Source organism: Mus caroli, chromosome 6 (assembly GCF_900094665.2).
Source record: "Mus caroli chromosome 6, CAROLI_EIJ_v1.1, whole genome shotgun sequence".
In the NCBI taxonomy this organism is placed as follows: Eukaryota; Metazoa; Chordata; class Mammalia; order Rodentia; family Muridae; genus Mus; species Mus caroli.
Window position 1 is genome coordinate 61,322,651 of NC_034575.1, and position 13,424 is coordinate 61,336,074.

Consider the following 13,424-nt stretch of genomic DNA (forward strand, 5'->3'; position numbering starts at 1 on the left):
AATAACAATAAAAACAGTTCAGCCACTTTGGAGAGTGTTGACAGTGTCTTGAAAGCTAAGCATATACTTTACACACACAATTCAGCAATCTCATACCTGGGTGTGCACCCAAGAAAACTGAAAAGATATTCTTATAAACAGACTTGTCCATGAGCTCTCACAGAAGTATTAGTCATAATGTTCTAAAATGATTAATAACTCACATGTTTATCAACTGATTCGTTGGACAATGCTGCATAAGCCGGGAAATGAATCTCAAAAGTATTGTACTCACTGGAAGAGGTAACATGGAAAAGATCGCATACTGTATATAAAACTCTAGGAAAAGCAAGACTATACTTTCAGGAAGCAGTGGTTTCGAGCAGCTGAGAGTAGGGGAAGAGACAGACTACGGGTCAATGAAATCTAAGCTGTAATTGTGTTGGTTGTTACTGATGATACTTAGCAAAATTCACTGCATTGTATATCTTCATCACGTGAGTTATTACATATAAGTTATGATAAGTCTGGTTTTCTTAAAGTAGGGCATAGCTTTTATAGTATGGATAGGTGCTGTGAAGGCTGATGGGGGAAACTGTTCTCAAGAGTCTTTCTTAACTCTAGACTCTCTGTGCTATACTTGCTAAGCAAGATGTGCCCACTGGTGTAACTGTAGCTTGACTGTTATGGGGGTAACAGGTTATGATTGAACTTAAAAACTTTTGCACAAGAAGGAGTTTACAAATGGTACCCAGGCAAAAGCTTATCTGGGAAAGGTCATAGATCCTAGAGGGTGACTGCACACTTTGCTAAATGAACAGGATGTACCTGTCAAAATGCCTGCTAAATATTTATGCTGCTGCTGTCATCTTTGGTCAGAAAAGCTTCTTTTTCATTTAGGTATCAGTTACTGCAGAGACTCAAGAGTTTTAAGTGCAGAGAAGAAGGGACTCTTGAGTGCTCAGTCCTAAGTTGAACAATGATATCATCCCCTCCAAAGCTCAAAGTATGTCAAAGAAAAGAGAGCAAAAGAAATGTGAAAGGTGAAGGAAGAGTGTTGTAGAACACTGTTGTCTGGGCAAGATGTGGGCATTCGGCTCCTGAACTCTAAGCAGCTATGACTACTTACAGAAGAGCAGAACAAGTAGCGGTCTATTGACCCTCCAGCATAGATGAGGACAGACTAATGAGGCCCACTGTGTCTTGATGATCTAAAACAGCTGATGGTGGCTGTGGGGGAAGAGAGATTTCCTCTGGTGATGTCGTCACTGGTAAGTTACATGCAACTAGCTCATTCATACCCTAGACAGAAGACGGAGGACAGAGTTGGGAAGAAGATCAATTGGAGTGGGAGGGAGAAAAATAGGGAAATGGAGGTAAATGTGATCAGAACATACACCTACAGGAAAGTGTCACAATGAAATCCATTATTATGTTGATAAAAATATTTAAAAAGAGAAAAAATCAAGGGAATAATTAAAAACAACCTTCAAAACAATGATTATCTTTGGAAGGTTATAGGGAGATGAAATCTGATAGATACATATAAGAACTTTGAATGTTGGTTATGTCTTCTATACTTTTTCTATGTTTTTTTTTTAATTAAAATGTAGAAAAGGGGAGACTGAGTGAGGAAATGAGAAGAAATGTGAACCTATGTGGGAAAATCTTAGAAACAAAGATAGCAGCTGGAGCAGAATGTGATGGCAACATATTTTTAAATTAAATGTATATCTTTGATTGAAAATGAAATTATTTCATACACCATATTCTGATCATGATTTCCTCTTCTTCTCCCAGATCCTTCCCACCTCCATCCAACTCCATGCTATCTTTCTCTCTTTCAAGAAAACACGCAAGCAAATAAAAAGACAAATAAACAAAGATAAAGAAAGTGAACTAAGAAACAGAAAAAAGAAAATTAAAGAGCACAAATAAAAAGATACACAGGCAGACTCACATGCACACCCCCCCCCACACACACACATAAGCACACACCTCAAATAAATCAGTGTAAGACCAAAAAATTTCTCCCCAAATACCTTTGAGTTTGCTTTGTGCTGGACACTCCTGTTATTTGTGCTGGGCATGGGGCCTGCCCTTTAGTGTGGTTTATACACTCAGTAAGACTCCCTTGGAAAAACTCATTTTTATTTGTAAGTGGTTGCTAATTGGAGCCAGCGTCTGAGTTAGGAATGGGGGCTTGTGTCCACTTCCCCATCCTAGCACTGGGACCCTGTCTGGTTTGGATCTGTGCAGGCCCTGTGCATGCTGCCACAGCCTTTGTCACTATATATGTACATCGGTCCTGCTATATCTAGAAGGCCTAGCTTTCTTGGTATCTTCCATTCCCCTGCCTCTTCCAATATTTCTGCTTCCTCTTCTACAAAGTTCCCTGAGCCCTGAGTGGAGGGATTAGATGAAGGCATCCCATTTAGGACTGAGTATTTTAAGGTCTCTCACTTCTGCGCGTTGTCCAATTGTAGGTCTCTGTATTCGTTTCCATCAACTGGAGGCAGGAGCATCTCTAATGCTGGCTGAGCTAGACAGTGATCTATGGGTATAGCAGAATGTCATTAAAAGTCATTTTCTTCCTGTTCCTTTATCAGAACAATAGCATTGAGTTTTCCCCGGGCCCATGACCTTGGTAATTCCAGGTTCTTGGCCACTGGAACAGTGTCAGGGATGCATTCCAACTCATGGAGTAGACCTGAAATCTAAGCAGGCAATGGTTGATTTCTCATCACTTGGGCCACTATTGTACCAGCATGTCATGCAGCCAGGTCACCATTGTAAACAAAGGGTTTGTAGCAAGGTTGGTGTTTTCTTTCCTCTGGTAGTGTGCAGACTCTACTCAAAAATGGTGAAGTCTTTACTTAGGCACCAGATTGACTCCACAAGTTTCTTTTTTCTTTCTTTGTTTCTTTCTTTCTTTTCTTTCTTTCTTTTGTTTTGTTTTATATATGTAAGTACACTGTAGCTGTCTTCAGACACGCCAGAAGAGGGTATCTGATCTCATTACAGATGGTTGTGAGTCACCCTGTGATTGCTGGGATTTGAACTCAAGACCTCCGGAAGAGCAGTTAGTGCTCTTAACCACTGAGCAATCTCTCCAGCCCGACTCTGCAAGTTTCAGTGAGATATGTAAGTGTCGTCTTCAGCAAAAAGGCCTTCCCATCAATTTGTGGAGAGTAACCAATCGCCTTGGTAATAGCCTAAGTTGTTTGGGGGCTTCTCTGGGGCCCCTTTGGCCAATATCTCAATTAGATGTAACCCATTCCTGGTACTGGAGGCTTCATTTGGTGTCAAGAGATATCTAGTTTGGACTTTCTCTCCCTGTTATTTGGTAATTCTTTTTAGATTTCTTTCATACATGCATATATTTTAAGAAGCTTCTACTCTTGTAGATTTTGTATGACTCTTCAAATGGTCCTTAGTATTAGCTGTCCACCCCATATTCCCTCGCTTACTCCCCTCTTACTTCCTCCTCTTCACCTAAACCTCCTGTTGCTATTTCTCTATACTATTTCTCCTTCCTTGGGAGATCGCGCTGTCTCCTCTGATTCCTTAATTTATACCTAACATCTGTAATAATTAGGATCGTAACACATCTATCAAAGGTTTAAAAGTTAACAGCCACATAGAAGAGAACACACACAATATTTGGGGTTTTTTTAGGGTTTGGTTAGCTCGTTTTTTTTTCTAGTTCCATCCATTTATCTGTGGATTTCACATTTTCATTTTTTAATAGAGGAGTGATCTTCTGTTGTGTAAATGTACTACATTTCCATCATCAACTCATCAGTTGGTTGTCTGTCTCTGCCTCCCAAGTGCTGAGATTAAAGGTGTGTGCCACCACTACCTGGAAAGTTCTTTATGTATTTTAGATACTAACCTTCTATGAGATGTGCAATTGGTGGGCTGGAGCGATGATTCAGCCATTAATGACTGGTTGTATGTTGGTGTATGTCTAGGCACTTTCTACTTTGGGGGTATTATGCATATAGCAGCAATGAGCAAGCATCTCTGTTATAGAATGAAATGTCCTTAGGGTAGATGCCCAAGAGCAGTATAGCTGGATCGTGGGGAAGACTGATTTGCATCTTCCTGAGGAACCATCACACTGATTTCCATAGTGGCTATGCAAGTTTGCACTCCCACCAGCAACGGATGAGTGTTCTCCTTACCCACAACTTTGTCAGCATGAGCTGTCATTTGTTTTATTCATCTTGGCCATTCTGGCTAGTGTAAGATGAAATATCAAACTAGGTTTGATTTGCATTTCTCTGATAGCTAAGGTTGTTAAACATGTCTTTCAGTACTTCTTAGCTAGTTGTGCTTCATCTTTTTGAGGTCTGTCTGTTTAGCTATATGCTCCATTTTTACATGGATTCTTCATTTTCTTGATGTTCAGTGTTTTAGTTCTTCTGTTTGTTTGGTTTGGTTTAATTTTGGTTTTTTGTTTGTTTGCTTTTGGGGGTTTGTTCTTTGTTGTTTGGTTGGTTGTTTGGTTGGTTGGGCTTTTTGTGGTTTTTGTTTGTTTGTTTGTTTTGCATTTTTTAAGACAGCATTTCTCTGAAGCCTTGGGTGTCCAGGAACTCATTCTGCAGAGACCCGGCTGGCCTGAACTCAGAGATCTGCCTGTCTCTGCCTCCCAAGTGCTGAGATTAAAGGTGTGTGCCACCACTACCTGGAAAGTTCTTTATGTATTTTAGATACTAACCTTCTATGAGATGTGCAATTGGTGGGCTGGAGCGATGATTCAGCCATTAATGACTAGGCTCACAACCAAAAATCAGACAGGTAATTGGTAAAAATCTTTCCCCATCCTGTAGCCTGCTGCATTACCCAACTGATAGTGTCCTTGGCCATGCAGAAAATGTTCAGATTCGTGGCATCTCATTTATGTATTGTTGGTATTAGTGCCTGTAATGTTGGTGTCCTGTTCAGAAAGTCTTTTCCTGTAACAGTGAGTTCAAGCCTATTTCCCACTTTCTCTTTTTTTCAAATTCAGGGTATCTAAGCTTATGTTGATATCCTTTCCTTTATCCATTTGGAATTGAGTTTTGTGCAGGGTGATAAATATGAATCTATTTGCCTTCTTCTGCATGTATGCATCATTTTGATCAGCAACAGAACCACTCATTGAAGATGCTGTTGTTGGTAATATCCAGCTTTGATCCATGGCGATAGTAGAGTACTGAAGTCTCCCACTACCACTGTGTGAAGGTAGTGTTTTTTGTGTAGTAGTGGTTTTTTTTTTCTATGAACTTGGATGCCCTTTTGTTTGCTCCATAGTTATTTAGAGTGGCAAGACCCTCTTGGTGGAGTTTTTTTTTTTTTCTTTGAAAGGTAAGAATATAGTGTCCATCCCTATTTCTTCTTAGTTTTGGTTTGAAGTCTATTTAGTCAGATACTAAAATGACTACTGTTAGGTTTCAAACCTAATCAAATCACTAAGGTACCTACTTAACATATCAAAGTGCACCTGATCACCAGATTCTCTCTGAATTTCTCAGTCTCACTCTATTGCAGAGCCACCCTGACTTAGATACACTCTCCCTACCCTGAACTCTCCTGCCCAGGGGGATCTTCTCATCATTATTACTATAATAATTATTCATGTTACATCCTGATCAGAGCCCTCCTCCAATTCCACCTTCACAAATCCCTCCCTGTGTTTCCCCCTTCCCTTCTCCTCAGAGAAGGGGAAGCCCCTCTTGCATAACATCCTGTCTTGGGACATCAAGTCGCAGCAAGACTAAGTGGAAATTGTGCCTCCACTACTTCCTGAGTGTGTGCCACAAACTCCTGTCATAGAAAGGGAACAGCAGCAGGCACAGGGACAGGGACAGGAACAGGGTCTCTTGTCTTTTTATTAGGGAATTAAAAACATTAATGCGAGCCAGTGGCTTGTGGTATTGTGTGGAGGGAATCAGCTTATGATTTCGGATTATCCCCTCTCTACTGTAAGAAGGGGGCACAAAAAGATGAGCACATATTTAGTTAAGCTTAGAAACTTAGCTGGAGGGAGATGAAGAAGTTCTCTCTGGAAACTTTTCTCAGCCACGTACTTTTTAGGCAAGCAGCAGAAGTGGGAAGGGTAGGTTTGAGAATACTGTTGGAAATGGCATTGTGAGTTTAGTGAGGAGCAAGAGTATGCTCACTGCCTGGTAGACTGGGCAGCACTCCTTCCTCCTATCTCATGTGTTTACTTTAGTCATTTCGGGGCGTGGGGTGTCTTGTGGAAAGCTAGCTATGCTGTGTCTATAGCCCAGAGGGGTAAAGCTCTGTTCATGGGCCAGAGGAAGAGTCCTCAGAGAAGGCAGCTACCTTCCAGTACTCCCCTTGCCCTAGATCTGCTGATATAAACACAGTCGGGGAGCTGTTTTAAGCATTGTACAATCCCCAAGGGCAGAGGGACTCCTCTCCTCTAAGGTTTGCGTGCCAGCCAAGCATTCTCGGCGCCGGAGCTTTCTTGGAAAGTTTTTGTTTGGGGTATTTGCATGTGGTTGATTCACTGTGCACTGAACTGACCCATCTGTTGTTCCCTTGGCTGAGCTTCCACTCTCTGGGTTGTATATAGATCATCCTATGTCAGGGTAGACGTGTGCAGTGTAGCATATGCCAGACTGCAATAGAATGGTCTACTTACAGTGGAACTCCTGCTTTACTTCTTATGTATCTGGCACTGCAAAAGCTCAACAAATGTGGAGAAACCAATCAACCAAGTGAAAATATACTAGTGAGTATTTACTGCAGTGCTTAAGAGACAGGCTTTAGCCAGAAATTTCATATAAACTCTGTCCTCAGTCACCCAAAAGCAGACTGGTAAGACATACAAGGTATTAAGGAGATGGCAGGGGTAATATCAATGTATAGGATTAGGAGTTAAATTTGAATTCTGCAGAAATGAAAGATTTGTGAGTTAAGGTGTGTTGTCTTGCTTTCTCAGCCTATCTCTTTGTTTTTTATACAAATTAGATGTTTATAATCACTGTGAGAAATAACTGAAACAATATAGATAAGGTGACTAACAGTGTCTGGACATGGCACTCACTAAAGTTAGCCATGCATGAAAACACCTTTTACATTCTGTAAAAGCAGAATTATGATCTCCTCTGCTAATGAGGGTTGTATAACACATGCTTTCAGTTTGTATAGCAAGATCCTCACAGTAGCTCCTGGCTATGGAAGGACTTGTACTAATTTGCAGAAGAGGAATACAGAAAGATCTATTTTCTGTCTCTTCCTTCCTTCCTTTCTTTTTTTGTTGTTATTGTTGTTGCTGTGGTTGCTGCTGTTTTTTATTGTTTTGTTTTCTAAGACAGGGTCTCCTACTGTCCACATCATTTGTATCTGTCTACAGGAATGCAAAGACGAGGATGTATACAGTGCCCACCAATCACTGGAGAAACTGCACTTTCATATCTTTAAAAAACTAAAACAACCCAGAGCAGAGTGTGGCTAGGCCAAAAGCGCTAGTGAGGGTTCCAGCTGTATGGGATGGGAGGAGGAGGCTAGCGGTCTCACGGGGAAGGCAGTTTGAACATATTCAAAAATCACATTCTCACAGGCAGCCCGGGGCTCACCCTTAACACTCCCAGGCTATCAAGTGTTAGTGGACACACTGGAACTAATGAGGCTTATAAGGGGACAAGCAGTACTAATGAGCGCAAGCCGGTACAGGTGTACCAGCGTGGGAGCACTAGACAGCTTCACCGAACAGCTGGAAGAAGTACAGTAGCCGACAGCCAACAGCTGCTGCCCCTCTGCAGCCCACCGCTGTTGTCTGTCACACAGAGGTGACACTCCCTGTGAGTTCCAGACCAGAGTCAGAGCATGACAGTGGCAGCAGAGGTGGGTCATTACTGACCTGACATAGGAGTGTCAGGTACTCATCAACTTGCCCACACCTTCTCAAAGGTGCCCCGCCTCCTGGAGCTTCCTGTTCAGTCTCTCTTCAGTTTTCTTCCACATTGCTGTACCCTGTGTGAGGCTCTCCCTGCCTGCTCTTGCCTTCTCTCTTTTGGGAATGGGAATGAGGGAGAGGAAGGGCAGGGAGAGAAGGGGGTGCAGCAAGAGCAGAGGTTTGGGGCAATACCTTAGGTGAAGAGTGAGGGACAGAGAGCGTGGTGGGGTTGAAATGCCAGAAAGCCCTGCAACCGGTATACAGGGAGAGTAAATTCCAGGAGGACAATCCCGGGATTCTAAAGAAAAATGAAAAGTGGTGAGGCTATTCAGCCACATATTTGGTTTTGGAGAAAAAAACAAAAACATTTTTAAAAAGTGAATGTATAAACAGAGAACCATTCATGCAAATAAAGCCCCCAGTGCTCAGGCATTTTCTCCCTGCAAAATTAAGTTTCTATATTTGTCTAGTTATTTGCTTGCTTTTTCCTCTATCATGGCTCAAACTGGCCAAAAATTTTCTAGATGCTCAGACTGGCCCCAGCTTCCCAAAAGCTGAACCAGCAAGCATGTGCCGCCATGCCTGGTAAAATCTGAGATTTGCACGCACTGCAAAACCAGTCCTGCAGGTAGTTTCCTTGGCTTGCCCATCTAGAGCAAGTGTTTCCCTGGGTGTCAAGGAAGGGGGGGTTGGGGGGGGGCGGGAGTGGAGCGAAGTGGAGAAGGAAGGGAAGAAATCATTTCATCTTGATTTTTTTAGGTTAGCACAGTGTAATGGGTTTAATTTTCATACGAGTGTGTCCTCATCTAGCTTATTCCCCTCCCACGTGGTCCTCAGAAGCCTTTCAAGGTCTGACCTATAAGTGGACTTTCCATCACCTCTCACTCCTCACTTCGGAATGGGCATTTGGGCAGTGTGGGACGGGAAGTAAGACTCTGTTTCTGAGGATGTGGAAGAGGAAAGCAGCACGAGACGAGACTGAGTAAAACCAAAAACTTCCTCACCACAAGGCAATTAGGGACCCAGGATACATCTTCAAAGGGAGGGGCAGGACCTCTACGCCAGTCAAGTGTTTTAAGTTGGTGACAAACCGCAATGAGTGAAGGGAAGCAGGGTGGACTGGTTGGAGACTGAACTTCGGAACTGCTTTGGGGATCGTGCCACGATGTCTGGGGGCGGGGGGGGGGGTCAATGTCACCCACTCCCTTCAATCTTTTGCATTTACCAGCCTTGCCCAGCACTTGTGAAGTTCTTGCTGCTGTCTTACCTGGGCTACAAGCCCTTTAAGGGGGACTCTGCCTTTAAGGGGGAATGGTAAATCCGAAAGAATCCCTGACTCCAGCATGGTGTCTGGCACAACACCACTCTCTGTTAAAAGAAAAAAAAATTATTCAACACTCTGGAAATTTTGATCTAAGAACCTGCGTGAGGAAAAAGAACCTATTATATTTTTTAAATAAAACCTTTATTTCTATGGTCCTGCATGCATATAAAAGTTAAAATTTCAACCCTTTTATTAAAGTATATAGTTCATATTGAGCATGCTCAATACCCACTCTCCCACAGAACATGTCCTACCAGGGAAATCTTCACACCCTTTAAATTGTAGCTCTCCATTCTCCCTCCCCCGACCCCCAGTGGTCACTGCTATCTGGTCTTGTCTTTATGACTTAGCTACTCAAGGCGCCCTCATGACTGGGCCATTTCTTGAAGTTTTACTGTAGTCCTCACGATCATCCACGTTGTAGCTTAAATCACAACTTCTTTTCTATTTCTTGTTTATTCATTTAACTATGGTGTGTGTGTGTGTGTGTTGTATGTGTGTGTTCAAAGAGGCCAGAGGAGGATGTCGGATGTTCTGTTTTATTCCCTTGAGAGAGAAACTCTCACTGAGCATGGAACTAGGCTGGTGGCCAGCAAGCCCTAATTATTCTTCTGTGTCCACCACCCCCACATTGGTGAGGCTACAGGCATGTGACCACTCAGGTTTTGGTTTTGTTGTTTTCTTTTGTTTTGTTTCATTTTGTTTTGAATGTAGGGATTGGGAATTTGAACTCAGGTCCTTATGATTGGACAAGCAAGCTCTCAGCCTTGAGTCATCTCCCCAGACCCATTTCTTTCCTCTTTAGTAACATCGCCAAATAGACCTATACTATATTTTGATTATCTCTCGGAGTGGAATTGGGGATGTGTCTATATGTTGGCTGAAAATGATGTTGCTACACATAAAGGCTCCAAGCACTTCTTTAAGATCCTGGTTTAAGTTCTTTTATGAATATCTAGACTTTTTGTTTTCTAGCTCTTGGAGTAAAAACACAGCTAGATCTGAAGCCCTCTGGTCTGCAGAGGAGACAGTAAACTAAATAGGCTGGAGGACAAGTTTCAGGCGGTAGTGAAGGTGTAAGATGATCTGACTCCTTCATCTGCTGACCAGAGCAGAGGCAGCGGAGGACTGAATCAGAGGCTTGAAGAAGGAGAAGAGCCACTGCAGCTGCTGAGGGGAATGTCACTGCAAGATGGCAACATTTTGGCAAAGGACCTGTATGTGCTGTATGTCTGTATCACTGGAGGAGATGGGGTGAGAGCAGAGGAACCCCTCCTTTCTTGGGAGACAGTATGTCTCATGTAATTTAGCTGCCTTCAAACTTGTGGTACTGTCTAAAGTAACTTTGGTCTTCTGGTCATCCTACCTCCTCCACCCAAGTGCTGGCATGACAGGCCTGCACCACCCTGCCTTGTTTATGTGGTACTAAGGATAGAACCCAGGGTCTTGTGCATAGTAGGCAAGTACTCTTCCAACTGCACTATGTCCGAAGTTAACTTAAAATCTAGCTCATTTGTGTAGGGAGTAAAGAAAGTGTGCGGTAGGCGTCCTTGGAAATGAGCCTTGCAGACATCTGCCAGGACCCAGGCACAGTTTACAGGGTCACATAGTAGGGTCAAGGGCTACAGAGGAAAAGGGGAGAGGGGAGAATGGATACTGAAAATGATCTAGCTCTGTAAATGGGTCAGAGGATGTGGCAGGAGGCCAAGGGAGGAAAGGACAGCTAAATGCCAAAGAAGTGCTGAGTGTGGCATACCTAAAGGAGCCGAGGTTCCTACAGGAGCTCCCTGAGAAACAAAGAGGGGCACAGCCATGGCATAGCACAATTATCTGTTTTATCAAGTCACTCCCGATGCCTCCTGTCAGCCCGTCCTTGACATGATCCCTTTCTATGCTCAGACTGCTCATCTTTCCTAGACACTGGTAACTTTCTTCACCATCAAGATCTCCATGCTGCATCCAGGAAACAAACGTCTCACTTTTTGTTGACCTTGTTGCTTCATCCCTACAGTGACTGCCTGGCCCAAGGCTGGCCAGTAACAGAAAGCTGAGACCTCAGGGAGTCTCTTTGGTGACTCTATGGGCTGACTGCACTTCCAGTTCTCCTCTGTCTTAACTCATTACACAGCTGTGGGCTGAAGTGAAACTGCCCAGGGATCTCATTTGAGCTCATCTTTGGTCTGTTGTTATGAAGGAGGTGAGAAAAGGGAGGAAGAAGAAGGATAGGGCAGAAAGAAGAAGGGGAGAGGAAAAGGGAGGAGAAGGAAGATGAGGAGAAAGAGAATGGAGAGAAGGGGGAAGAGAAGGAGGAGGAGTAAGAAAAATGGTTTTAAAAGCAACTGTCCTGAAACACCCATTCTCTCCATCCTCCTAGATAACCAGCTTGTCTTCTAACCTGGAACTTCTTTTATATAATGGGAAAACTTTATTCTTTTCTCCCTAGGATGCCCCATTTTGCCCTGGTCCCTTTTGACCACCTCTTCCTCCTGCTCCTCCTCTTCTTCTTCTTCCCCTTCCTCCCCTCCCCCCCTCCTCCTTGTGCCTCTGCTTTACTGGAGTAATTGCTCTGAGTGCCCCCTGACCACTTGGGGGAAATCTATCAATTGTAACTGTTCGCTTGCTTCTCTGGGCTTCTGGCAGCCCCCACCCACTGCACCCACTGCACCCACTGCACCCACTGCACCCACTGCACCCACTGCACCCACTGCACCCCCTGCACATTGCTGCTGTTCTGGAACTGTACAAGACCTGTTTGTTTTTCTAAGCAGCCTCTTAAATTAGTATTTTGCTTAGCACTTTTTACTGTCTTTCTCTCCTTGCAGACATGTTAGAAGCCTTCCCACAGGCTGTTTACCTAAAGAAACCACTGTTTTCCTGAGGCACTGACTATCCAGATGACAGTGTCCCACTGTGTGTCCCACAAATATGCTGGGCAATCAGGTAAATAGGGTTTTTAGGGGAAGGGGCAGTACTCAGAGTTGGGAGGGAAATGATTTTGTATAGTAAGTCGAATAGTTAGCTAACTGTAAAAGATGGACCAAGGGGAAAAATTAGGAAAGGATGTGTCCTCTCAGTTTTCCTTCTGACTGGAATGAAGCAACCCTGTCAAAGGCTGTGCTCAGGACACTCCTTGCTCAGTCTCCAGTCTTCTACTGTAGTCCATTTCTGCCAAGTTCATGCCTCCTGTTTGTCTCTGTACACTAGTGAGTTTCCCTGGCTTCCTGTGTTTGCACTGTCAGAGCTCCCTGGAGACCTAGACTGTTTTGATTCTTGCCTGCCCAGATAGAACACCCTTTACTAGCTTTGGTCCTGTTTGAGATTAACCAACCAGAGGGAGGCATGGCAGTCAGGCCTTCTCTCTCTCCCCAGGCCTTCTTAGGTGGTCCTCTTGGACAGGGCAAAGGGAAAGCAGAACAGAGTTCCCAGGAAACATTTGAAGGATGCTTGTCCTTCTGAGGCAAAAATGAGAGGGTGGAGAATTTCCAAGAAAGGAGTGGAAAGATTTAGAGTAAGTTCTTTGCAGTGTGAGCAGAAGAAATAGGAGCGTTTAAAAGAACACCAGTAAAATAGTTAAGCATCTTGTGGCTTCCAAACTGACCCACATGTTAAGAAACAAAGATAAAACTTGGAGTCAAATACAAGAGTAGAACATAGGAGTGTGAGATGACTTGGTGGCCATCTAGACCCTCAGCTCACCACTGGTTTAAATGTCAATCCATAAACAGGGATGCCTGTCTCACACTGGCATTTTATTGCTGACCTGCTGTACAGATTCTTTTGACCACAACTTCATGCCTGTTTAGTGCTAGACACCACAGGAGTTGCAAAGCACCACAACCCAAGGACACGCTTCCCAAAGCTGAAGTCATCACAAAAGTCAGGACAGAGCTCCAGAAGGCACTGTACAAGAACTCATGGTTAAGGCTGGCCAGCTCCCACACGTCTGCTACCACAGCTACTCTGCAGCCCAGACTGCAGGATCCAGAAGTTCAAGGTTTGTATGAGCTACAGGGTGAGTTCAAGGCCAGCCTGGGTAACTTTATGATGTCCTGTTTCAAAATAAAAAGCAAAATAGTTCTCAGCAGCAGAGCAGTTGTCTACAATTTACAAGGCCCCATATCCAATACCCAGCAGTACAGAATAAAGTAAGTGCGTGGTTGAGAATGAATGAAGTTGGTACCATGGGCTTCCACTGGGCAGGGGGAGCTC

At 43.7% G+C, this 13,424-nt stretch overlaps 1 long non-coding RNA gene across 2 annotated transcripts; it reads left to right on the forward strand.

The window, feature by feature from the left end:
- The first annotated feature begins 3,065 nt into the window (after positions 1–3,065).
- LOC110296345 lies at positions 3,066–13,203 on the forward strand. Of its 2 annotated transcripts, none has more exons than XR_003836976.1 (3): positions 3,066–3,123; positions 12,038–12,155; positions 12,941–13,203. It is a non-coding gene; the product is annotated as an uncharacterized LOC110296345 (long non-coding RNA). The 2 variants fall into 2 exon arrangements; XR_003836975.1 differs by having other exon boundaries at positions 13,019–13,203.
- The last annotated feature ends 221 nt before the right edge of the window (positions 13,204–13,424 follow it).